This window comes from Callorhinus ursinus, unplaced genomic scaffold, assembly GCF_003265705.2.
Source record: "Callorhinus ursinus isolate GAN/ISIS: 27379988/994484 unplaced genomic scaffold, GSC_fseal_2.0 scaffold5, whole genome shotgun sequence".
Classification (NCBI taxonomy): domain Eukaryota; kingdom Metazoa; phylum Chordata; class Mammalia; order Carnivora; family Otariidae; genus Callorhinus; species Callorhinus ursinus.
In genome coordinates this window covers 49,684,896-49,712,224 of record NW_027397067.1, presented here as the reverse complement: position 1 = coordinate 49,712,224, position 27,329 = coordinate 49,684,896, and the positions used below count along the sequence as shown (strand labels likewise).

Here is a 27,329-nt window from a genome sequence, read left to right as displayed (position 1 = left end):
TTACTGATGACGGTTACTGATTAGCTGATTACTCCCATTGGCAGTGTTAGCAGTGATTACTGATTACTCCCTTTGGCATTAGTCAGTAGACTAACCCTGCCAACGGGTGTAATTAAAGACAGGACCCTCGATTTTTCTGTGATCACTGGAGCGTGGCGGGAAGTAGTATGGGGGTTGGAGAATCTGGAAGCAGGATATCCAGCTGGCCCCCAAAACCCGAGAGAATGTGAAGGAAGTGGCCTGTGTTGCAGGAATGGGAAGACTTATTTACATATCATTCTGACTCAGGATTAGAGTAATAATTTCTGCTTTAATTTGGTTTTGATAATATGAGTGAATAGCAAAAGAAAAGAAACAAAATCAAAAAACATTAAAAATATATATTTTTAAAGATTTTATTTATTTGAGACAGAGTCTGTGTGTGGGGGGGCGATGGGGGGCAGGGAAGGCGAGGCAGAAGCAGACTCCCTGCTCAACAGGGCACCCCGATATGAGGCTTGATCTCAGGACCCTGAGTTCAGGACCAAAGTGTTTGCAGATATTTAACGGACTGAGCCACGCAGGAGCCCTAGAAATATATTTATATGTCATTGAAAGAATGAGAATTAGAAAACTGACCTATTGAGGTAAGCTCTTATTTCTAATTCAATTTCTTGGTCTTTCTAAAAAAATTTTTTTTTACTCTTAGAGTAAAATCTGCTCAAATGCCAGGACCACATGTTAATTTTACATACATTTCCTCCAAGTATTTCAGAGGGGAAAGGCCTAGTGTAAAATTGTCTTAAAAATATAGTAAGCTAAGGGGGCGCATGGGTGGCTCAGACGGTTAAGCGTCTGCCTTCGGCTCAGGTCATGATGGGATCGAGCCCCACATAGGGCTCCCTGCTGAGCCGGGAGCCTTCTTCTCCCTCTCCCTCTGCGGGCCGCTCCCCCTGCTTGTACTCTCTCCCTGTCTAATAAAAACATAAAAGATCTTTGAAAAAAAATATAGTAAGCTAAGGGCGCCTGGGTGGCTCAGTCAGTTAAGCGTTTGCCTTCGGCTCAGGTGATGATCCAGGGGTCCTGGGATCGAGCCCCATGTCGGGCTCCCTGCTTCTGCCTCTGCCTGCTGCCCCCCGCCCCCGGCTTGTGCTCTCTCATACTCTCTCTGTCAAATAAATAAAAAAAAAAATAGTAAACTATACTATTTTACTCCTCACATTAGTTTAAGAAGAAATGAGGCATAAACAGGCCAAAAGTGAGAACAGTGTATATGCTTCTACAATACCCCAAATTAATCATTTTCAAGCTTGTTTGATTTTGCTCTTCTTTAATAAACAACAACAGAATAAAAGAGAAAGAGTTTTGGAGGCAAATAGATACAGGATCAACTCCGAGTTTTACTGTTACTTAACTGAATTCCTTGGAAGAGTTAATTGCTCTACTCTGAGCCTCAGATTCCTCATTTATAACATTAGAATATTCTATTTTCCCTTCTTATTTTAAAGAATAGAGATAATATATTTAGAGTAAAAATTTAATGAATTGAAATCATAACAATTTTTATTAAGGAATATGGGCAACAGATAGAAAAAGGCTAAAGCCCTTCAACAAGTGTCATATAAATACTTAACAGCATCAATAGAAATGATACTTATAATTATAAATTTACAAACTTTCTAAGTTAAAATGTCTAGTCTCTTTAAGATAGCCAGCATTATATAACGGACAGCAGACTACACTGAGAGTCAGGAAATCCGGGTTTGATCTTTGGCTGACTCATTTGGGAGAGTTGTTAGCCTTTTCTGAAACTTAATTTCCTCACTTAATAAATGAGAAAATGTAAGTAAAGCACTAAACGGAATGCCAGTCACAGAAGAGCTCCAAAAATTAGTCTCCCCCTCCTTCTCCTTATCACCACCACCACCACCACCACCACCACCACCATTGTCCACTGAGCATCCATTAAACGTCTTAAACTGGTGTTTCTGAAAGGTCCCCTTTAACTATGAAACGCTTTGCCTCCCTATGATATTTCTTATTCCATGGATTCTAGGCAAATAAACACAGAAATGCAAAATACAGTTTTCATTGTATGCTGTCATCAGAAAAGCCTAAAAAAGTTAAAGTTTAGTTGAAACTAAGGCTTTCAAAATAATAACATGCGCCATATAACCTGTCAGAGTGATCTAGTACTCCTGTCATGTAGGCAACTTTCTCTCAAACACATGCTTTTCTAAAAGAGTCACTTAAGCTATTCCCACCCAAGGAAGAAAAAGACATACTCACAAAATATTGCTTAATGTGCCTTATGATTTTTGCATTTTAATTTTCATGGTTGGCTATTAAAACCATACAGAACTTCATCAAAATTAAGCAGGATACAATAAAATACTAACTGGAACTGCTAAGTCAGTTTGTAGATAAATATTTTAATGACAATTTGGTTTTACAGAAGTATATTCTCTTCAACCTAACAACTTTGATAATGCATTATCTACAAAAAAAGGGTTATTAAAGGTTTGTAAGAGGGATCTACTCGTCATCTTCTAGAACCTTCGAGATCACCAGGGTGAGTTTTGAATAGCTACCCCCCCAGTGCTGTGTTTTGAGAAGATAAAGACTGAGGCTAGGTTGTCGCCACTGATTTCCTTGACTTTCCCTGCTCCACATCACTTAAAACTACAAGCAAATAATGTTGCAAGCAAACAAGCTATCAGACAAAATTTTCAAAGCTTTATGACTCCTGATTCATGAAATACTTTGCAGTAAAAAAATCTGTAAACATGGGTGATCATTTGGAATGCTCCGTGTGGTTAAGAAAACACAGATCCATTACATTATCAGTTACAAAAGAGAGTGTTTCTAAGGGTCTGGTGATATGGTAAATCTCCAGTACGGCTGGTGGGGTCTCAGTGATGGACTTCTGAAGGGCAATCTGGCAATACGTCTCAAAAGCCTTTAAAAAAAACCCAGCCTAGCTTTTAACCTATTGATTCTACTTTTAGGTATATCCTAAAGGAAAACTTGGCAATGTGTACAGATTGGGCAATAACATTTACTGCAGAATTGATTATAACAACACACTCACACACACAAGGGAAAACCTCATAAATGTCCAATAGTTGAGGGTGTTTAAATAAATTATGTTCATCAATAAAATAGAATGTACCTTTGAAAATGCCGTTGTAAATAAGTATTTATTGACATAAAATATGTTCTTGATATGGGGGGACAGAAGCAGATATTTGCAGCCTAGCTTTGGCTGGCTCTCATACCAAATATGGATTTACCTTACTGCTAGGGGACACAGATAAATTCAAACCCTGGAGCCTATCCATTCTATCTATCTATCTATCTATCTATCTATCTATCTATCTATCTATCTATATCTATCTATCTATCCTTGCTAAACTAGGTAGTTGGGGAAGCCTGGATTTGTGAGATGATCTACCATTTCCCTGCACAAGACGCAAGTAAACAGAATATGAAAAATAAAATAAATGTTCAGAATGTTTATGTTCTTGTGGGGAAAAAAGCATAAATGCACACAGCAAAAGATCTAGAAGGATATACTGTGAACAGTGCACTAAAAGTAGGTTTAATTTTCTCTGGTTTGTAATTATGCTTTTTAAAAATGTTCTTTTTTTTTTCTATTTTCCCCCCAACATACATAGCAATATGTATGACTTTAGAAAAATTAAAACAAATAAAAAGATCAATCAAGAACTAACATACATTTTTCTTTTAGATAGGTCAAGTTATCCAATCCACATAGTTCATCCCATGCTACAGGTATAGCCTGGCTGTCAAGCTAATCCTAAGAGAGTACCACACAATAATACTGGGTGTTGATACAGGATGCTCGGTTCTAGAAAGAGACACAGGCATTTCTACATTTCTAAATATTGTTTTATACATGTTTTCTAATTTTTGACTTTAGAAAAACAATGACAAACTTTATACATTCAGTACTCTCACAGTAAAACATGTGAAATTGCCCATGCAAGCAATCTATTTTATGACATAATTATAAATGGTGAAATTGTGTCCTGAAAGATTTTTTAAAAGGGAAATTTACTATTGTCAATCATTAGGAGAAAGGTAATAAAAGGCAAGTGAAATATTTGTAGATATTCCTCAAAGACTTAAATAGCATATCAGGGGTTATAGCAGTATGTGATTAAATTAAATGAAGTTTGTAGGCCATGGGGCCAAACATGTTAATTAATAGTTTGAATGAATTGACCTAAGTTGTTTGGTTTAAAGTAATAAATAGCAAACATAGGACAAAGACAAAGTCTGAGTGTGTGAGCTGGGAGGGTGGCAGGAGAGACTTAGCCAAAGTGTTAGAGACTGAGGTGATTCAGAACGTGGTGGCCAGAGCTACAGAGGGCCCAGCAGCTGATACAGTGGAGTATGAGAATGGCGGCTCAGGAACGGAATAGATGCTTCTGGATAGGAAGCAGGCAGAGATAATTCCAGGAGTGGAAGTGCTTATAACATCTGGGCTAAGAAGTGGTGCTAGAGAGGGTCTGCAGGGCTCAAAAGGTAGAAGACAACAGAAATAACGGTAGAATGGGAAAAAAAGCACCCAGTGAGACTGGCCAAGCTCTCAAACATTATGGCACCTTGAAAGGTTTAATTCCTTTTCCTTCCCGTTGTTGTGTTTCTGGAGCCAGGTGCCAATGGCTAACCAATATACCTATCACAGTAATAACTCATACTTGTTGTTGGGCAGATGTCTGGATTATAAAGCGTCACTTCTTGAAATTCTGGCATGTTCTTGGGTGCAGGAAAGAGGGGTAACAAACTCTGCTCCTGTCATAATTTCTCTTAATTAAAATTTTTCTCTATATTAAATACAATGGCTTTCCTAAAATGTGGAACTTGAAATTATTATTACCCTAATTTATGATTTAATAAGCTTTATTTCACTTACTCAAATGACCATCTACAATTTTAGGCTTGGAAAGTAGTAATCATCTATTCAACCCATGTTTATTTAACATCTATCTCCACAAATATAAAGATAAACACATGATATGACAGTTTCTTTTAATTAATTTACTAGCAAATATCAGCATGAGAAACAAAAATATGGCTGCACAGTGACATGGTCTTTGTTTATAACTGAAATTCCAATGACCAACTCTAATGTCAGGAAACCTTAACTAACAATTCCAAAAAAAAATCTCTCTCTGAGGAGTATGTAAAAACTGAGTGTCCTGTACTAAATTCTTTGATTTCTGGAAATGACACAAATTTAAAATTCAGTATTTTTAGTATTATTGCAGTACTCTATATAAATGCATTCGATTAATATACCATAATTTATTAGTATAGTATCTAAGTGTATTGGAGGGGATGTGCGCTTGTCTAGGCCACAAAGTTGATATCCAGAGTTAGGGAGGAATATTTAGCTAATTAATGACGTATTTTTAGCCAAAAATACCTGCCTTGATGAGAGTCATTAGTCACAGAGCAGGGTGTAAGGTTCAAGTCTTGGGTCTCAGGGAAGGAAGCAGTGCCTCAGAGTCAACAGAGCAGATCACTGCTTACTTAGAAGAGTTTAAGGAGCACCAGGAAGGCCTGTAAGCTCCAAAATTCCCTCCCAACTTCTTGTTAATGCCTAAAGTTCTGCTATATTAAAAATTTCTTAAAAACAAAACAAAATATTCTTTAAGGAAAAAAAAAAGATTTATTTCCTAGTTTGAGGTTTGACCCTTTTTAATATGTCACTACCTCTAGGATTTGATCATTCATTTAAAAGATATTTATTTTGTACCTACTATGTGGCAGTGCTTGGAGTCAGAAGTGCAGCAGAGAAGGACAGAGAACGCCCCTGTTTTCACGGAGCTTTCATTCAGATCGTCATGGGGAATGACAATAAACAAGTAAATACAGGCCAATTTCAGATGGTGATATGTGATCTGAGGAAAATAAGGTAGAATAAAATGATAACGGGGACTGGAAAGTTTGGGGGAAGGACAACATTAAACAGGGTGGTCCAGGAAGGCTTCTCTGAAGAGGAGACAACTGAGCTGAGTCCTGAATGACGAAGCCAGTCATGCTAAGGAAGGGTACAGAGAGGGGAGCAAGTGTAAATATCCTGAGACCAAAACAAGCGTGGTTGTTAGAGGGAATTTATGGAACCAATGTTAATTGAATGAGGTGAATTCTTAAGGGGAGACTGACAGAAGATGAGGTCAAGAGAGAGGAGGGCCTGGGTGTGTTGGGATCAATGCATGACCTGTCCTACCCAACTTTATTGAACTGCCTATTCAGATATTACATCAGAGCAGCCCTAAGTCTGTGGGGGCGCACACTGCACATGTGGTGGCACCAAGAGACCTGGGATCCAGACCAATATTTTATCTCTAAATATACCATTAAAGGCCATTTTGGAGAGAACATGACTATCTTCTTTAAACAGCGACAAATTTATAGAGGCTAGATCATTAAAGGTATTAGGAATATTCATTTACTAACTGAACATTCACAAATTTACTTAAACTCTTAAGTCTACCTATATATTAATGCCCCATAGTTCCTTAATTTTATAAGTTCGCCACCAAATCACTGAATAACATATCCCACTACCACCACTTTGAGTATGAAGAAACTTATATTAAGAAAAAAATTTAAACTTAATACTTTATAAATCCTAAGTCTATGTTTCTCTCTGTCACACAGTCTGTTTCTCTCTGTCACAAAATAACATATTTTGCCCATCCTTATATGATTATTTTTCAATATCTTTTATTACCTTGCTGTGTTCTGTCTTCCTTAAAAAGTTAAACATGAAAACTACACTTAGGGTATATACATTTCCATCATGCCACTTGCTTTCACTATTGGTTTAAGATAACAATTTATAAAGAAACTTTATACAAGGATTATGATTTTAAGATGTTTTCATTATAACATGTATCTTAATGAAAACTACATCTCTGACTTCAGCTTCTTCTTTATAACGGTCCTCAGCGACAAGATCTAATTTATATTTTGTTTCTTTTTCTCCTTGAATTTTTAGGCCTGCACTCATTTCTGGACTCAGCTACTTTACACTACAGTAAGCATTCTTGCCACTAATTAATTGATTCCATTAGCAAATATCTACACCTACTTGGCATTAGGTCCTAAAGAAGCAAGTGGAGGCTGAAAGAGCATCTGAGTTCCATCTTCCTGCTCAGCGGGGCCAAAACTCACAGGAAGAGAACTTTTTATTCTGCACACAAAGGGAGAATTTTCTCTAAGTGGTCTGTTCAAAACAAGTGTCTGTTTCCAATAACCTACCTAGGGGAACACCTTTTTCTGATTAGTGCTAAAGCTCCATTTAGGCTAGAGTAGGGTTGGCCCGGTGGTGAATAAAAACACTGAATGAGGCACAGTCATGATTGAAGAAGCATATAGTTTAAGAATACAAATAAGAGGAGAAAGCCTTATACAAATTAGTTTAAAAATATTATGAATACCAGAGAAAATCTCACGGTAGTATGCGATTTTACTATAGTGAGAGAGACCATTAAAATCAGAGATCTGGAAAGTTTCATGAACCTGGGTCTTAAATAATGGGTAAAAATTATCACATGTACAGAGAAAAAAAACTGTTAAAGAGAAGAGAACATTAGGCATTAAATGCAGAGGTAAGAAAGAACATGCCATGTTTTTAGGATGAGTAGTGCAGTTTGGCTGAAGTGGAAGATGTTATAGGCTAAGAGTAGCAGAGGTTAAGTCCGGAAAAGCAGACTAGACTCAGGTTGCTATGTGGATTCCTGTAAAAAGAGTCACTGAAGCTGATGGAGCCAGAGAATAACATACAAATGATAAATAAGGAAGATTATGTAACATAGTGGAGGGAGTCATTAGGCTGTTTACAATACTCTGTTCTCCTTGCAGGTGCAAGGTAAGCTTATTTTTCCTTCCCCCGTTGAGGCTAGAAGTGATCTTTTGACTTGTTTTGACAAGTGAAATGTTAGTGGAAATGAGTCCTGTTGCTTCTGGGTGGAAGCATTTAACTGATGTCAATAAACTCCAACTTCTCTTTACTTCTTCCTGGGACTGTGGAAGACAGGGCCGCTATCAGGCTAGGTCCCTGAATGACTACAATGGGAAGAAATAACTTGTGTTGGTTAATGTCACTAGGAGTTTAGGGTTGTTTATCACAACAGCACAATCTCATCTGTTTTGACTAACAAAGAGACTGGAATAAAAGAGACTGTCTACAGGAAAATCAACTGACAGTTTATAGGAATAATCTGGGAGAAGGATAGAAAAACCCAGGCTCCTATATTGCTATTACTAGAAGAAAGCAAAGACTAATGTAAAAGTTATTTGGAAGGAACCATCTGTACAGCTTAGTATCTGGATCTGGGAATAAGATATAATAAGAGCTCAAATTAGTAAGCATTTACCATATGCCAATGGCTACTCTACATGCTCTATGGGAATTAACTCACAACAACCTTTTTGGAAAAGGAAACTAACACGCTCAAAGAGCGTAGTGTTTGCCTGTGTAGTGCTGGTTTAGAAAGTGATCACCACTGAACCAGTGGAATTTTCTGGTGGAGAGGTTCTATAGGAGGACGCTGCACATTTAGGACAAGTGCCCAACAGAAGAGTCGGGGCTAAAAAGATGGAGTGAATAAATATCTGTTGAACAGGAGAGGAGAGAGGAAGTTAGGAGGCGGCTTACTTAGCGAAGCCAAGAGTGCAAAGACAGAAATGACAACGCTTGAGAAGATACTCTGTGGAATACTTATAAAGGCTGGGAAGAAGAGGACTGAGAGAGGAATAGAGACACATTCTCAGAAATAAGAAAAATAGAATAGGGTTAAATTCCATGAAAGACAAGAGAAGAACAAGGTTCAAGAAAGTTGAGGTGGTCAAGTGATGCAAAGAATTTGTCAGCAGGAACATTTAAGAAAGGCTCTTGATTTAGCACTTTAGAGAACACAACTGGCCTTTAAGAAAGCAGCTACTAAAAAAAAAAAAAAAGAAAGAAAGCAGCTACTGAAATAGAGTTCAAAGTCCGTTTCCAAGAAGGTGACAAAGAAACTTGATGAACAGAGAGGAAGCTATTAAGGTGGATACTATGTTGGAGAGATTTGAAATTGAAGAGAAAGAAAGAAATGGTAAACTCATGGGAGTATCAAAATGAAGAGAACAGATATGAAAATAAGGATTACTAGTATATTACTTTTTTTAAGGCAAAATCAGAAGAACTTGAAGAGAGAAAGATTAAAAAGAAAGTCAAAAATTGATACAAAATATTCTTCAAGATGGATAGGTATATGAGTTCAAGAACTCGTGAAAAAGTTTGATTTAGCACGTTAAACTTCTTTGTTTCTTTGCTCATTGGGCCTTCTTTTCCTAACCTAGCACATGAGGAGGTTAGAGATCATTAATAGATTTTAACCTCCACATTTTTATGACTTTAATACCTCTGTTAATCTTTCTAAAATTAATTCCTTTCAAATTTTCATGGTTCTTTTTCTCTTTCTTTTTTAATTCAGCTTTGCCTATTGTTCCTCCCAGTTTTCCTTGGTATATGATTTTTAAGTAATAACATCTTTTCCTTCACAAGTGTTTGAAATAAACTCCACAATTCTAACCCAGCAATTCAATGTGTGTATCATCCCCTTAAATTGTTCTATTGTTTCATCTGTACTTTCCAGCTAAACTTGATTATTTCTATATGTAACTATTTGAGGCAAGAATAGACTTCTCTTGCACTCATTTTCATTTCAGCTTCTTCTGATTTCACCACATGATTCCACAGTATATGCTACACCATAAAAAGGTCCATGACAAATATCAGAAGGTATCCTCACAGGCCTATAATTTCAAGCATCAATTTGCATTTTTCACCATTCTTATCAATATCAAAGGAATACTAATAGTTAAGATTTTGTGAAAATAAAAAAAATAGACTGAGAGCTTTGATTTATTCTTGCTAATCATCCAACTCCATAAGTGTATCAAGTTTGTAGAGTATTTAACAAATGATGACTATTCCACACTATCGAAATGATTACACTAAATAAAAATTCACCTTATGCCTCTAAAAATAATACTGAAAGCTATACTATAATATGAAAATATTCTTGGACTATAACTTACCCACATCAAATCATACATTATGAAAATATTTCTGGACTGTAATTTTTACCCATATGAAATGACTAGATGTTGTGTTTCAAAATGTATAAAAGTCTATATATTAAGAATATTAATTCTCTAGACTATAAAGTACAAATACATTAGTCCCATATTTTGAAAAATAGTGGGTACTCTGATTTTTTTGAAAACTTGATTACAGATCAAATCCAAATTTTAAATATATCTCTACTTTCTGTAATCATATTGCATGCATCATTTCAGAGAATGAGAACATGCTTTAAACTTACATATCTTGATGAAATCTAATTACTCATTATCTATGTAACTTCCATAGCTAATCAAATCAACCTTTCAAATTCACAGAAGAATCTACCAGAATTTCTGGAGTCCCATGGGATTAAAAAAACCCAGAACTGATTCTAGAATTTTTTTCCAAGAGGCCAAATACATATTCCCCGTACATTATTCTTTTATATTTGGAAACAGTGATGCTTTTATTAAAGTTGTGTATGTTTTCCTTATATTTGGCTGACAATGACTGAGAAAAGACAAGTAGTTCCTTGCCCTTTTACCTGTCTTAGCAACTGTTAGAGACAGGTAAAATGATTTGTAGGGCACCACTGTTCCAAGTTCCTAGAACTTGTGGCTTTACGTCACATTATTCTTCTTAACGAGCTCTTTTGCTCGCAAAAGATAGCCATTTTTTACCATCTATCTTCTTTACAGCAGGGCTCAGGAGACTGGGCCACAGGATTTGGAAATGTCAGGGAAGAGAAGTACATTGTGCTTTCTGAGACAGTGTTGTTAACAGTTATCAGGTCCCTTGCTCGCGTGGGAAAAAATTAGGGCTCTGGGCTTAGAAATAAAAGACCAAGAAAGGGTCTTTCCTCCAATAGTACACACTAACAGGCCACAATTACAGATATTTAAAAATATCTAAACAACAAAGCTTCAAGTGAGAATTTTTTATACTTCTTAATTTAATTTTAGTGGGGATGAAAAACTGTCTAAAGATTATCTGTGCGAGTGCATATAAGCATATGTACGTGTACTGTTTATATTTTTTATTTTCAGTATATTATGATGTTTTGGACAACTTAAAAATCTTCCTGACTGGAAAGAAACTGCCCCTCCTGGGACTAGCCAATTGTTAGAGATAGTGAAGGGCTCAGCCCAGTGCTTGCCTTTGATATGCAGATTAGACAAATTCAGAGCTGCACCTTCTCTATTTGGCCTAGTCAAAAACCAAACCCATACTTTCCCTGCCCTAAATCATTCCCGGGCCTGGTACCAGGCAATAGAAGACCACTCCTAAAACCCAAAGCCCAGCTGGAAGGAATTACTCAAACCCGCCAATCTTCAACTGTGTACTCTGCCCTAGCTTGTCTTTCTCGTCCTCCAAAAAGGTTCTGGCCTTAACTCTTGCCTCATTCCTGCCCCTTCTACCTTCTGAACCCTACGCCGCAGCTTTCCTATGTAGCCCGGCATGACGTGACACGCCTCCTGGCTCCTAGGACCTGTTATCATAAACTTCCTTTTCCTGAGCTCCTCCTGTGGCCACCCCTGAACTAACCATCGCATAGAACACCGAAGACTGTGTATGTATATATACATGAAATGACTGTACTTCCTGTCAGGGACCATGGTTTGCTGTCTTAGTTAATCAGTTTAGAAAAACAAGATAATAAACTAGAAGAATTATGAAGCAAAATTCCCAGGTAGCTTTAATGTGTAGATTATTCTGTGAAGTATAGTACTCTATCTAGGTTAAGACTTAAACTTGCATGTTTTAAGTTCAATTTAGGCATTTCATGTGGAAAACAAAATACTTTTATGACAGTTAATCCCTTACTTTTTGTTAAAATATACTGTTCTTGCCTAATTAGATGAATACTGGTAATTTCCCTTTGGCTAAATCCAGCGTTAATAAATGCACTATATTAAAATTCCCAAGATTATGCCTTTATACACCACTGAAGAGCATCTTATTATTCTTTCATGTAAAGACTCACGGATATACCTGATTTAACTTAGAATATTGCTTAGCTTATGTTTGTGCATGTAGACAATGGAACTCAAGTATAAGTTTGTTTTATATGTCACCCAGAAATCACCATGAACAGAAAGATTATAATCTACTTTAATGGTTAAAATGACAGTAATATTTTGACTAGGTGTGCTTGGTCATACATACTGAATCCTCCTTGGAATCTCTTAAAGAAAGGCTTTCAGCTCATTAGAAATCTAAACTTATTTTTTTCCTTCCTGGATTCCAAGTCAATCAGTCCAACCATGATTATGAATTTCTGCTCTGAAATGATGTCTCAGAGCAGGCACAGTGCTAGGCTTTGAAGGTTAGGAAATCCATTGGACTTGGAGTTGACATAGGAAAGGAAGTTAGGTAAGCTATTTTTTAGTCTAGTATATAGTGTTTGAAGCTTTCCTACTATTATTATAAATTTGAAAGACATAAAGAATAACATGACAAAACTATGCAGTATACAAAAATAAATAAATAAATACATTAATTAATTAATTAATACCACTGCCAGATTTTTCTGGAGCTAAAGTGATTTATTCAAGGCAACAAAATCTGGTAATTTTTCAAGTGAGACCTAAATTTAAGTTCTGAGTCAGTCAGACATGGTTTTCTATCCTATTTCTATCATTTAATAGTTCATGACCTTGAGCATATTTTTTAACGTGTTCTGAGCTTTTGTTTTCTTTTGTATTTATTATATGCCTTTCCTCCTGAATGGAAGCTATCTGCATGGAGCAAGGACTTTACCTCTTCTGTTCACTGTTAAATCCCGGGTTTTAAAATAATGCCTGCTGCCTGGTTAAGTATTCAGTAAATATTTATTGAATAAGTGAATTAATTCATCTAACAAGAATAATAAAACTCTCACAAGTTTGTGATGAGGATTAAATGAAATAAAATATATACAGCATTTAGCACAACGTCTAGAATATGGTTAAGATATATTAGCTCTAAATTATATATGTTTACAATTAAATAGGGACATTGAGGCTTTACTAAGCACAGAAACTTAAACTTGCTAGGTTTATTTGAAGAAGCAGCTATGTTACATAGAGAAGTTCTGTGGCCTCATAGAAATGGTCCCTCAGACTTCATGTAGGTAAATAACTCCCATACCTTCAGTCATTTCAAAGTTAAAAAGATGTGTTTCAGTGAAAATATTTATAAGATGACCTTGTTACACAGATATGAAATTAATAATGCATTTACAAGTAAATTCAATTTAACAGACATTTACTGAGTAACTATAAAATGGCATATACTGTGAATGAAAAATTATACCCTTTGGGCACTAAATGAAATGGTACATACAATCTATGTGAATAAATGTACTCTTCCATTTTGTTGGTAAATAATGATTACAATGGGAAATTCTCTTTATTATACAGATCATCCTCCTGAAAACACTCCCACACTCCAAAACTCAGACTTTACCATAAACTCCCTTTTGCCTAGAAAGAATGCCAATTTAAGTGCTATTTATTGCTTTTAGCTAAACGTTACTAAGATTGGATAAAAATGCTCAGTGAGGTTAGAGACTTAGTGAAAGACAAGGAAGAGGTCATCGAAAAGGAGTCACCATTTAACCTGGGGTACACTTGTGGTAGAAGTATTCCCATGAAACATTAAAGTATTATTTTCTCAAGTTTGTTTTGAAAACTAACAGCAAAAACTTAAGTCAAGGATATTACTTCCATTACAGAATTAATAAAGTTCCATTTTCAAATGAATTTTGTGATGTCAAAGGCTAGAAAATAATGAATAGTGAAAATAAATACCTAATCATCATAATGAAATAATAAAGATAAATCAAATTTAAGCAAATGTCATGTCTCAAACATTCTACTCTTTTACATTTGTAAGCTACTTTTTATTTTCATGGATATTTATTTAAGTTCGTTTTCTTTAATGAATACAACCTGCCATTTGAACTCATGTTTGAATGAATGAATAATGAATTGCATGTACAAAAAAATAAATAGAAGGTATTCTTCTTCACCTTGACATTTCTTACAGAATTCAATTATAAGCATAAAATAAGCATATATTGTTATTATGTTTTCTCTTGCCCTGAATGTTTATTTTATAGTAGAATTCTGATTTAAAATATTGAAACCAATAATGTTGCTAATTGGCATTAAATGGAGACCCTAAAATTTTAATTTAAATATGTAAATTATTTATTAAATTTTTATTTATTAAATGTTTATTAAATTCTACATGATTAAATCCTTACATTCAGAAATTCTTATGTTCCAAAAATGGAAATTATAAATCCTCAGAAATTTTTGAATGATTATGTTTTAGATTGTTACACAACGGAGCTATCAAATTGCCCAAGATTTATCGCTAGCCATTTTAAGTCAGATTTATATAAATAAACACAATTAGGCCATTTTTTTCAAGTAGGCACATATAAAAGTTTAATACGAAAATACTATGGCTCTAAAAGATAGGATTACCAATCAAACTGTTGTACTATAAAAAGACCAGACTGTGTACCAATTTGACTGCTAGTCTATTTCCTTAAAAGCAACAACAACAAAAAAACTACTATCCTTCCCTTCTTCTTTCCAACAAAAATTTATCTTTTCTAACTAAGATTTCTTAAACCGTGCTTCCCTCAGGAGAAATCACAAAGAGCTTGACTTTATTTGAGTATTTTACTTTGCTGAATTATACTTCATGAATGCTCCACATCTGCACTGTCCAGTACTATAGGCACTAGCAACATGTGGCTAATGAACACTTGAAATGAGCTTTGTCCAAACTGAGATGCGTTGTAAGTGTAATACACACACTGGTTTAGAAGTCTTAGTACACCCCCCCCAAGATAAAATATAGCATTCATTTTTTTATATAGATTAAAATCTGCAATGGAATTATTTTGACTCTATTAGTTTAAATAAAAGATATTATTAAATTATTTTACCTGTTTCCTTTTTATTTTTTTAATGTACGTATTAAAATTATTAAACTTACCTTTGTGGCTCACATTATATTTGTTGGATAATGCTGCTCTAGATAAATGGTTTAAAATGGCATAATTCCAGCAGAAATATTTGATATAAAATGTATTTCCCTATATAAATTATCCTTTCCCTTTGACATTAATTATGGAATTAGTGACATGTGAATAAAATGGACTAAAACAAAAACTTTTATGAAGGCAACCAAATATCACTGACAAAACAAGCTTAATACTAAAACTTATGACTATAATACAATTGATATTCAAAATAAAACATAAAGTGCATTAAAAGGAAAAACATGAAGCAGAATAATATTTAGCAAAAAAAAGTTATAAAGACAAGGCAGACATATGCTCTAAAACAAACAATCCATTTTTCTATTTTAATACTTATTTGGACATTTGTACTTTATTTCTGTTAAAGGCAATGATTCCTAATCTCGAACAAAGAATATCTATGATTTGCCTATCTACTAAGAAAAGTAATTATCTACTGCGAAGCCAGGTGAATTTAATCAAGACACTCACACTCAAGATGTAGCTGTACTACTCATGCCATAACTGAGGAAACAACATAGCTTGTGCCTCAGTTGTCCTATTGTATAAAAAGAGGATAATAAGATCTCAACCTTATTCAGAAAGTTGCTACAAGCCTTTCTGTCTCCCTTCTTTCTAGCTCATTTAATCGGGTATTCTTACTCTTCAATATTATGAGAACTTCGATTCTCTCACTTTTTCTCCAATTATCTTTGAGTAACTTAGATTCTATAGCCCATCATTTCAATCACTCTTCACCTTTTTTAGTATCCCTCCTCCTATGACATCCAACTGACAGAATCCTTTTTTTTTTTTTTTTTAAGATTTACTTATTTATTTGAGAGAGAGAAAGAAAAAGAGAGAGAGCACATGACTGGGGTGGGGCAGAGGGAGAGAATTTTCAAGCAGACTTCCCGCTGAGCGTGGAGCCCTACACAGGGCTTGGTCTCAAGACCCATGAGATCATGACCTTAGCCGAAACCAAGAGTTGGATGCTTAACCAACTGAGCCACCTAGGCGCTCCCTGGCAGAACCTTTTGATGAATCCTACCACGTGCTTCTTCTATGCCTATATCTCAACACTGTAGGATTGTTGAAAATAAAAATCAGTAGGACACACTAGTTCCACTATAATTCACTGGCATGAGCCTCAACAGTTACTCTACACATGCTTTCCCCACTCTCCACAACAGCCACTGCACCCCTTCTTCACAGTACTCAAACTTTCCACCTTTTGCTATTTTCCCTATATTTCATTGAGAAAATGGAAGCTATCAGAAGCAATTAATTCTTACCTTAAAAATATTATATATATACTAATATTTATACCCACATGTACATACACACACATAAATATGCCAATCATCTCTAAATTTAAGTTAGCTGAGTAGCTTCTTTTCCAAATGCCAGAACTATCTATCCAATTGCCTACTTGTAATAAGCAATCAGATGTCACACAGGATGTTACAAATGTGATGTGCCACAAACTGAACTTAACCCTTTTTTTCCCCTCAAATATGTTCCTCTCTCAGCCTTCCCTGTTCCACTAAAGAATATAACTACTCATCAAGTTGCCTAACCTGGACATCGAAGAGACTCCCTTGATCTCTCCCTCTCCTTCAGCTCCACACCTTATCTATCACTAGGGCTTACAGATCCTACCTCTAAGATATACTCAGACCTGCCATTTCTTGCCATCCTGACTTCTACTGCTCAAGTCCATGCCACTCTTGTGCACTCTACCGCAATAGCATCCTAGCTGCTCGTGTTCCATTTTCCACACAAGCAGCCAGAGTGATTTTTTTCCCCTAAAACATAAATTGGGCTAGTCACTCTTACGCTAAAATTCTTCAATGTTTTCTCATCATTCTTGGGGAAAAATCCAAAATCCATAAAATAGAGGCTATCAGAAGAAATTCCCTTATCTTCCAACAGATAGTCTATAAACCTAATTGCTTTTGCACATTATTCCTTTTGCCCTCCTAAGAGGCGGAGGGGAAAGAAGGTCCCTCCTCCTTGAAAATACCAATTCCTCCAAGGAGCGGAGGACCCCACCGTTTCTCCAAGGTCCTATAAGACTGTGCATGATTTTTTTTTAAAGATTTTATTTATTTATTTGACAGAGAAAAAGACAGCAAGAGAGGGAACACAAGCAGGGGGAGTGGGAGAGGGAAAAGCAGGCTTCCCGTGGAGCAGGGAGCCCGATGCGGGGCTCGATCCCAGGACCCTGTGATCACGACCTGAGCCGAAGGCAGACGCTTAACTGACTGAGCCACCCAGGCGCCCCAAGACCGTACATGATTGACCTTCTCTTTCACCTCATCTCATTTTTCTTCATACTTGACAGCCACAGAAGCCTCTTTTACACTTATGAAAAAATGCCAAGAAATTTTCCACCTCAGGACTTTCACATATATTATACTCCACTTGAAATATTCCTCTGAATAACTTACGAAATAGAAACTATTATAAGCACGCAAAAAGAATGTGAAGCACAGAAAGGTTATGAGGTTTGTCCAGGTTCTCATTGCTAGGAAGTCATGAAGCTGGAATTTGAACCCAGCAGTCTGCTTCTAGAACACATGCTCCTCGACACCAGACTTTATCAATACTTCAAGAAGATGAAAACAAATGCCACTTAGCTTATAGCACGGGTTGCCAAACTTCAGCCTGCATCAGAATAATCTGGAGGGCTTATTAAAACAGATTACTCTGCCCCATTCCCAGAGTTTTTGACTAAAACTGGAGTGGTGCCTGAAAATTTGCATTTCTAACAAGTTCCCAGGAGATGCTGACGCTACAGATCCAGCAACCATTTTGAGACTCACTAGCTACGACTTATATAGTACAACTATATCTTATGTAACAAGACATAGGCCTTTATCTGCTGTTTGGTAAACAACATTCAGGTCACTCCTTTTGTTTTGCTCAATTAAAAGACTTGCATTTATTACCTACCTAGAAGTAGCCCCCAATCATAGGTTGATTTTATCTCTACTTACCCAAACAACATTTTTGCTTTCATGTCCTCCTATAATAGTGGGTCAGAGAAAAGTTAGGGTGGAAATACAAGTATTCCACCCATTAAAGGATAGTTCTATATTTTAAAATTATTAGCAAAATTAGGTTAACAAGTAACACCATAGGCTTATGAAACTGGAGTTCTGACTTTAGGACTATATAGCATCTGTCTTGAGACAAATAATTTGATCTCTCAGGTCTCAGTTCTTCGACTGTAAACTTAAGGGGATGAATATTATAGAACGTAATATAATTCAGTTACAGAAGGCATAAATTCTAAAATGACCCAAAGAGAAAGTTGCAAAGCAGAGGTTTTTATTAAGGCTAATAAGCTTAGAGTAATATAGAACATGATTATTCTATCTAAGAAAATAACAAATACATTAAAATGCATTTGGCTTGGTTCTAATTATATTAACATGAAAAACAGAAAAGGAAAATGAATAATTTTCACAATTATTTGAAAGTATATATGAATTGGTCACTGAAACAGAAAACGTTTAAGAATTTAGAAAACTATTAGCTATGAGCCTCTGGCCTTCCCTCTCGTCGTTAATTATAGTAACATTAATACTAATAACGATAATACTAATAGCTACTGCTTATTTAATACTTACTTTGCATTGAACTTTATGCAAGAGACTTCACATACTTTCTCTCTAATCCATACAACCCTATGAAATGAGTACTATTATCTCTTATTTCACAGATGAGAAAACGGAGTTTTATAGTGATCTTTTACAAATAAAATTTCTGCAAAAATTTCTTTAATTGAGGGTGCCTGGGTGGCTCAGTCTGTTAGGCGTCTGCCTTTGGCTCAGGTCATGATCCCAGGGTCCTGAGATCAAGCCCCACATCGGGCTCTCTACTCAGCGGGGAGCCTGCTTCTCCCTCTCCCTCTGCTGCCGCTCCCCCTGCTTGTGCTCTCTCTCTCTGTCAAATAAATAAACATAAAATCTTAAAAAAAAATTCTTTAATGGCTCCTTTGTTTATCGAACAAGACAGAAACTGTTGCAGGGCCTACAAATGAGTCATGGTCTGACCCATGCCAAACATTTCATCTCTGTTTCTTTCTCCCTTAGCTCTCAAACTTTATGCTCTAGAAATACATGTAGTTCTCTGAAATACCTACATCCTTTCAGCTTTCTGCACCTTGACATCTGCTTTTTTTTTCTCTCTCATAAATGTCCTTCTTTGCATGGCCACTTGGCAAGCCACCACATTTCTTTTAAGTCACTACTGGAACAAGAACTTTTTTGTGAAGACTTCCCCAGTCTCTCAACCCACCAGCTCGGGTAGCTTTGATGTGTTTTCCCTAGGTCAACTATATACGGTAAGACCTTGCAATAACATATTCCACACTAATGTGAAATTAGATAGAACATGATTGCCAATCTGCTTCCATCTTCTGCCTAGAACCTGCTGGCAAATGCATGGACTCAAATTCTTCTCTCCTGGGAAGGGGATGGCAAGGCTCTGGAGCCCATCTGGAGAAACAGGCTAGTCCTCCCAATCCTCTGACATGGCCTGGGAAAACCAACACAGAGATACCTGGACTCTGCCACTATCCTGAAAGTCTCCGTTAGCCACAGAATTCAGAATCACTTTCATTTTTGGCTTTTTCACTAAACAACTGCGGCCAGGTGGCGCCGAAATGCACCTGGAATCTGGGCATCTGGGCTCAGGCAGCACGACTGCTGGCTGTCCCAGGTTTACCCAGGTCATCGAATGAACCTAACAACGCGGCAACATTACATTAGACGCCACAGACTTTTGGATACAAATTACAGTGTTTCCTCAGGGTTTTATGGTATCTCCATTACAGAAATTCTATAACAACTGTGCACCCTCTTCTCATGGAGCTTGGAAAGCTCATTTGGTCAGAGTCCTTCAGCAGCCTACCACCTGAGACTTGGTACTAAGTAGCTCTAAAGAAATAGTTTACTAAATAAATGAATTCAGTAAATTCATTATGTGAACGAATGCTCCTAGTAACGTAGGGATAATTCAATAATAATGTGCAAGCAGCATCTAGTGAGTTTCATAAGTCATTTTGGTACTGAATAAATATTGGCTGATGATAAAACAGAAGTTCCTAATACATGTTTTGGAAATCTATAGATGCCAATCAATTCACAAATATTTATTTGCACATCTACCGTGTATAAGACACTGGAGTTAATGCTATGCCAACTCTAAAGAAGCAGAAGACGTGGTATTTGTTCTAAAACCACTTATAACACAGTTTTGCTAAATGAAACACAGAGACAAAATAGAACCCAAGGCAACATCTGGTAAGTGTCAAGTAAATGCTAAAGACAACAAATAGTCAAGAACTCCAGCGAATAAATTAAGGAATGCACTGATCCCCTCTGTCCATCTGTCCCTGTCACAACAGCTCTCCATCCCCTGTAGGCCACGCAGCTGCTTACCGCCGCACGCATGCTTCTGTGCCAACACAGAAAGCATTGCGCTGACTTCCAGCAGCTTCCTGCCTTCTTCCACTTAAGCTAACCCTTCCACCTTCTAGGGTCCCCACACTATATTTAGGTTATATCTTCAATCATGTGCAGACAGCTAAAGCATATAGTGAGATGTCAATAAATATTTTCATTGATTTGTTATAAAATCTAATTAAGTCTCAGTTTTGTCCCTATATAAAAAAATATCTAGTCCAGAATATATCACTTTGCTGTTCAGTTGCTTATTAAAGTAGAGATCTAAGGCATAATTTAAGGACGAATTTATATTTGAATCCAGCGTGGAGTGACATTCAGGAATTGCTAAATCAGATCACATTTTAGCCCATCTAGCTCAAGGTTCTGTAGACAATAAATATTTTTTCTCTTATAAATTGAAGATGTTTAGCCACTCTAAAACAGGTGAAACTATATTTTTATTTATTTATTTAATTTTTATTATTATGTTCAGTTAGCCAACATATATTACATCATTAGTTTTTGATGCAGTGTTCAACGATTCATTAGTTGCATATAACACCCAGTGCTCATCACAACATGTGCCTGTATTTTTAAAATTTAGTCTAGCATATCAAGAAAATAAAAATTGTAATGAAATAGAGTGCAGCTGACTAAACAGTATCTCTTACTCTGTTATGTAAGATTATTTTTATATCTTAATTCCTCAAAGATTAGAAGATAAAATGACTTATTATTTGAGTATCTAAAATGTAGTGTTTTTAAAAAAAGATTTATTTATTTTAGAGAGAGAGACAGTGAGTGAGCATGAGAAGGAGAGAGAAAATCTCAAGGAGACTCCCCACTGAGTGTGGAGCCCGACAGGGGGCTCGATCCCATGATCCCAAGATCATGACCTGAGCTGAAATCAAGAGTCAGATGCTCAACTGACTGAGCCACCCAGGCGCCCCTAAAATGTAGTCTTTTGATAACATTTTGAAAAGCCATTACTCTTGGAAACATCCCTGATACTCAAATATCTAAGTGACCAGCACAGAGAAACTGCTAAATACCTTCCACAAAATTGGACAAATGTATTCTTGCCCATGTTAGCAGTATGTCCCTGCTGATCAGATAGTAACTGGGGAGAACACAAATTTAGAGCTAGATCATTCCCACTCCTAAAACTGGCACATCTGGGGATCTCCCAAAGCATGACTAATAAGCTATCCTTTCATTAGACTCAGAAGAACCTCCCTGTTTCACCTGTTGTAAATAGAGTGACTAAGTATCTTTGACATTTATAAGAGGAAAATATTTATTTGTCGCTTATGTAATCTTGGGCGAGATGGGTTAAGATGTGATCTCATGTGGCAACTGCCTGAGTGTTACTCCAGACCAGATTCAAATTCCCTCCCCCTTTTGCCAAGTCACCAACCGCTGAGAAAAAGCTTTGCAAATGAGAAACATGGCCTGGGTCAGTATCAGTTGGCTACAGTTGACTTACCAACCCAGTCTTCATCCCTAGCAATTTTATATTAGTAGTGCATGACTTTGTAAGTGTTGGTGTTTCACATATAAGTTTTGCCTTTAAAGCTGTAGTTACTATTTCTTTTTCATTGTGTTTATTTTAGCAAATATTTACCGGTGTTTACTATGTGTCACTGTTATAAATACTTGGTTAGTTTTAATTTATTTAATCCTCAAACAATCCAATGAGGAAACTATTATTATCATCACAATTTTATAGATGAGAAAACTGGGCACAGAGAGGCTAAGTAACTTTTCCAAGATATGAAGTGGGAGATATAATAAGTGGGAGAGCCAGGATTCAAACTCAACTGTCTGGTTCCAGAGCCTGTACTCTTAAACATAATGCTATATCCTACACACATTATTCTTTCATTTATTTACCCATCCATCCATTCTTTCTAACATTTAGTGAGCATTTACTATATATACCAGCTCCAGGCTGAACACTGGCAACAGGCAGAGACAAGTAAGATACTCAGAAGATGTTTGTTGAATTAATGGCTCTACTTCAACTTTATTCTACTTTAATGAATCCTCAGCTTCCTTCTTCTTCTTCTTCTTCTTCTTCTTCTTCTTCTTCTTTTTTAAGATTTATTTATTTATTTAGAGGGTGGGGAGGGGCAGAGGGAAAGGATCTTAAGCAGACTCCCAGCTCGTGGAGCACAGCGCGGGACTCAATCTCATGACCCTGAGATCATGAACTGAGCTGAAATCAAGAGTTTGATGATTCACCAACTGAGCCACTCAGGCGCCGCCCCCACCGTAGGTTACTTCTGAAGTAACTGTAAATTAAAATAAGTACAACCTTAAAAGGCAATATTTTAGGATAGCCAAGAGCAGACCCATTTATAGAAAAAATTAACTTGAAATAAGTGAATGTTCTAGAGAGCTAACACTTAACTAAAATTAAATACTAACTAAAATGTTCTAGAGAGCTAACACTTAACTAAAATTTCCTAACTTTTAAAAGCCACTAAAATACTTTAACTTTTTCTTGATGACCAGTATAAGAATCATAAATATCATTTATTATTCTGAGTTTTAGATAATTTGTAACTCAGGGCTGAATGGACACTAGTTTCAGAGTGGCCGTAATGAAAACTGGCTTGAAAACTTGCACTTCCTCTTTGATCCATTATCTCTGGAGACAAATGTAGCTTTTCAGATCTTCAAAATTATTGAGGAAATCAAAGACCAAAGCAGCTTTACTGAAGGATATTTGTCTTTAAAAAAATAATTTTCATGTATATAGAACAGGGCCTAGCAAGTAATAAGCACTCAATAAATATTTACTGAATATATGAATGAAGTAATTCAACCAATCATCAAGCCCTATTTGATTCATTCTTTGTAATAATCTTGGACTTTTCCCTTACTTGTCCTTTTTTGCTACCTCTTTAGTCCAGCACCTTATTAAAACCAAACTAAAATAACTTCATTTTTCAGATTAATTGGAATAGTTAGTAACACTCTGAGGCAATATATCAAATGCTGGAATATGGTGGAATTGGGAATGTGAATTTGAGCCTCAGAACTTAACTGGTATCACCTAAGACTGTTCCCCTTACACTTATTTCCTTACACAAGGCAAATACAGAATCATTGGTTATTTAATATGTGTAACCATCTAACATTCAATATATGTAACTATGAAATATTCAATGATGGAATATATCATTATAACAAGTTATTATATTGTAATTATTTAAATGTCCATGTCTTCCTCCAACTTTGACTTCCTCAAGACAAGAACTATTTTCATATATCTCAGTATCTTTCTTTTTTTTTTTTTTAAAGACTTTATTTATTTATTTGACAGAGAGAGACACAGCGAGAGAGGGAACACAAGCAGGGGCAGTGGGAGAGGGAGAAGCGGGCTTCCCACCGAGCAGGGAGCCTGCCGTAGGGCTCGATGCCAGGACCCTGGGACCATGACCTGAGCCGAAGGCAGACGCTTAACGACTGAGCCACCCGGGCGCCCCTATCTCAGTATCTTTCTAGAAATTATCACAATGGACAAAATGTTGCTACTGGGCAAATGGCTAGAGGAAGGAAAGGAGGTAGAGAGAGAGGGAGGACACGATGTGGGAAGAAGGAAAGTAGGAAGCTAGTTAGTTCATTGCCTATCAAACACCGCTAAGGAGAGAGTCCACTTAGTTAATCTACATGTTCATTTCTTTCTGTATTTCAGTGGTGACTAGGGAAAAAGGCTGAATCTTTCCCATGTATGGTGTTATTTCCACCACAGTGCAATGGAATGATGTCTCGACACTGAAAAATGTGACTTTTGCAGGTCTTTTCCTTTTTTCCTGCTTTTTGTATTTTAGTTTTATAACACTGTTGCTGTCTGTTTGAAGACTGATATCCCAACATTTTTCCTAGAAAACTTGTTTAAAAAGTCTTAAGTAATAATCACTGCTTGATTGTATGCTGTATGTTTTTTTATATGCTGTATGTTATAAAATGAACCAAAACAGTGAATAAGAATTGCCTATAACTTTTTAAGCTAATGAGTTATTTATTTAATCTAAAGCAACACACAGTTCTCAGTGAGAAGAATTACTGCTTTTGGTTAATGGATATAGAAATGACTAACACATAGTCTTTACCCTCATGAAGACTGCAGTCCAGAAATACCTCAATATTATCCCAAGGAGGAAGAAAACACAGATGAAAAGGTTACTAGATACTCTTTCAAGAAATTGTCAATAATTAACTTAAGGAATGAAGTGGCTCATTCAAATAATAATATAAATATGCTTTATATGGTTGGGTAAAAAGCAAAAAATATTAAGCATTCATTTTTCAAAGATAAATTATAATCTAATTCATATTCTTTGGAGTTTAGGTTAAATGTTAAAAGTTTACATTAAGTGTTACTTAAATGTTAAAATGATGATCTAAACCTGAATTGAGTAGAGACAAGAGACTTGAAGACCATCTGGCTCTCTTTATGAATGATAAAACTGAAGAATGACAATACTCGCCCCAGGTCTCAGTGTTAACAGTGAATGGAATTAGAATATATCCAACCGAGTGCCAGTTCTACCATAACATATGGAAATATGCTAGGAAAATTTTTGGATATTAACTCTGTTTATCACATTGTGCTCTACATTTGTCTAAAAATACAAGAGCTTTATTATGCTTTAAGTAAAAATAGTTATGAAATTATCTTTTCTTAGACATGACAGACTAAATCTCAGTCAAAATTTCTGCCCATACATGCATTTGCTTTGGCTGTTCAAGCAACAAATAAGGGTGTGTCACTTTGGCAGGCTTGAGGACGCCGATTTTTCAGTCACCTTGGCTTTTATTTTGAGCAAGATTGCGGCAACATGACAGTCAAGAATGGTTAAATTGCCCCTTTCGGCTCCAACCTAGGAGCGTTGATTCATAGGCATCAATCAGGTGGAAGCTGACTGACAGAACAGCATGTTTTATTTCTATTGCAAATTTTGTTTCAGAGAGAATATCGAGAAGTCAAATTTAGAATTAAACAAAAATGAATAATATACAATAATCTTTTTAACTTAAAAATAATTCTTTGTATTAATATTTAGACAATTTTATTCTCTCTAATGAAGGAGTTAACACTGGGATTTTAAACTTCTTTGAAAATTTTACTCCCCAAGTTAGGGGCAAAGTGTATTTTGCCAATCATTTTCCTTTAACTGACATATATATATCAGCATTTCTAAAGTACTATAATCACGTATGAAGTGAAGTTCTGCTCTATACAATAATTAAAAAGAATATGTATTATGAACACTAAGTGTGAAATTTTAACCTAAAAATTTATAATCATCAAATAGAAATAGAGTGAGTCTCTTTATTAAGTTTTTTTCTATGAATTCTCATAAGTGTCTTTAAGTTCTTCCTTTATAGTATTATCTCACACTACATAAGGAATTCTAAAATTTTTATATTTCTTATCTATTGTAATAAACACGTAAAGTGGGGTTAAAAAAGGAAACTCCTCTATCATTGAGATGACTTTCTTAGTTATTGGAAGTATTTTTACTTCCTTCTAGTAATTTATTTCCTCTGCTGAAATTTTCAGTAGGCAGTGCCGATGGAAGTTCATAGCATACTGTCCCGAGCTGTGGTCCATTTGTATTAATTGTGTCCTTAATATGATTCTAAATAATATTTGTAGTCATATCCTTACAAATAATAATAATTACTATATAATTGTAGTAATTATAATCTAATAGTGCCATACTTATTTGATTTCAGATAACAATCTTGTTCAGAGTTAAAAAAATTAAAACCATCCTCTCCAATGGTAAATTAATTTCCAAAACTACTAGCTGAAAATGTAGAATTCAATCTAACTCACTGTATACCCTGTGAACCTTAAACCGATCAAGAATAGTTGTTTAATTTTGCATTTTAAAGAACTGCTTTTATTAAAACCATTTTTAAAAATTTTGTTTTATTTAAAATCAACACATAGTATATTATTAGTTTCAGAGGTAGAATTCAGTTATTTATCCGTTGCATTTAACACCCAGTGCTCATTACATCCCGTGCCCTCCTTAATGCCCATCACCCAGTTGCCCCATCCCCCCCACCCTTCTCCCCTCCAGCAACCCTCAGTTTGTTTCCTATAGTTAAGAGTCTCTTATGGTTTGTCTCCCTCTCTGATTTGGTCTTATTTTATTTTTCCCTCCCATTTTAGGAACAAACTTAACTGTCTTTTATTTTCTAGCAATCTCAATGAAGCTTAATTTAATTTGCCCTTAATTTAGGTAATCATACTATAAAACATAGAAGACAAAGTTTTCCACAATGGCAACATCATTTATTTATACTTACTAGCATTTCTATAATTAGCTCCACTCCTGGGTACTTAAATCCATCACAGCACTTTTTTTCTATCTGTTAAGGGCTGTATAGTATTCTGTATAACAATTCCATATAACATCCTATTATTATGCTTTTTCTACCATCTCTCTAACAATCAATCAATTTATCTATTTACATCTATCTCCTTGCCTAGCTAGCTAATCATTAACAAGAATATTTTAGAAATGTAATATTCTGATTAATCTGTTTGTACTTACATTACTAAAGGGTATTCTAAAACATGTGGAGTTTTCTGACTTAGAATAATATGAAGAATATGATTATTTCCTTTTTTTATCATTTGGAACTTTTGGTAACTCAGAGTCATTATTTCTAGGAATAATTACTATTTCAG

General features: G+C 35.7%; 1 protein-coding gene across 36 annotated transcripts in view; it reads right to left on the bottom strand.

Annotated features, from left to right (window-relative positions):
- Nucleotides 1-27,329, bottom strand: part of RIMS2 (regulating synaptic membrane exocytosis 2) — a 587,791-nt gene that overhangs the window by 83,503 nt on the left and 476,959 nt on the right. The gene's annotated exons all lie outside the window — the stretch shown is intronic.